This window comes from Pseudophryne corroboree (genome assembly GCF_028390025.1).
Source record: "Pseudophryne corroboree isolate aPseCor3 chromosome 3 unlocalized genomic scaffold, aPseCor3.hap2 SUPER_3_unloc_1, whole genome shotgun sequence".
Lineage (NCBI taxonomy): Eukaryota > Metazoa > Chordata > Amphibia > Anura > Myobatrachidae > Pseudophryne > Pseudophryne corroboree.
The window spans coordinates 3,800,344-3,801,363 of NW_026967493.1; the positions used below are offsets into that span (position 1 = coordinate 3,800,344).

Genomic DNA, 1,020 nt, shown 5'->3' on the forward strand with positions numbered 1-1,020 from the left:
TCAGTATATTTTGTACACAGATTTCAATTTACATGTAGAGACCTTCAAAATTGAATATTCCTTTGTACAAAATCTCACAGCCCACTTGTCTCTGTGTTTTTCTCACTTTCACTATCTTTCGGGACTCTCACCATTGATTCAAGGTTTTCCCTGTCTGACGATGGCAACAGATCCCCCTTTCTAGTTCTCCTCCCAGGGCCCCTTACTATCTCTCATCACTCAAGAATATTCGTGAACTCTCATCAGTGGATCTAGAGCACAAGATTATCGGTACTTTTTCTACTATCATACCACGCTGGAAATGCCCGAACCCATCCGACCTTGGAAGCTGATCAGTGTTGGGCTGAGTCGGTACTCCAGTAGGAGACTTTTGAGGAATACTCGGTGTAGTAGAAATTTTCGGGCGTTCATGCTCCATGTCCAACGCTGACAGCAGATTTATCTTTTGTATCATATTCTCCTCTTTTCCTCTCCTCCAAGACAATCAGTAGGTCTAATCTGATATACCATTTTTTGATAGCTGCACTGAGAATTGTCCCTTTGCCACTAATTGCAACAATTGTAACTCTTGTACAGCTTATAGCATATCTCTCTCCCGCAGGCAGATCTTGGCGTTAAATTTGTGGATTTACTGTTTATTGGAGACTTGATTCAACCTAGACAGCTTACAATTATCATCCAATATATATATTGGCATTATTGACTTATTCTGTGTGTTTTTTCTCTTTTTTATGTTTCCAACTACTTTGTTTTATCTTATGACACGAATAAAAATTCAATGATTTTTTAACTATCTTATTCTCAATACTTTAAAATCATTTAAGAGTGCACCCACAAAAGAGTCTTCTTTTCTCCTTTGTTGCCAGATGTTTTATTACTGACTCAGGGTGCACCACCAAATATAACTTTGATTGGAAAAGATTGCCTTTTCCTACTTTATTATTGTATCTTGGTAATTACAATATCCAGTTTGTACTTTGATATTCTCCTGTGCGGTATACCCCCTATATACTATGGACT

At 37.8% G+C, this 1,020-nt stretch overlaps 1 pseudogene; it reads left to right on the forward strand.

Moving 5' to 3' along the window:
- Nucleotides 1-277: 277 nt before the first annotated feature.
- On the forward strand, nt 278-396 carry LOC134983185 (5S ribosomal RNA; annotated as a pseudogene).
- The last annotated feature ends 624 nt before the right edge of the window (nt 397-1,020 follow it).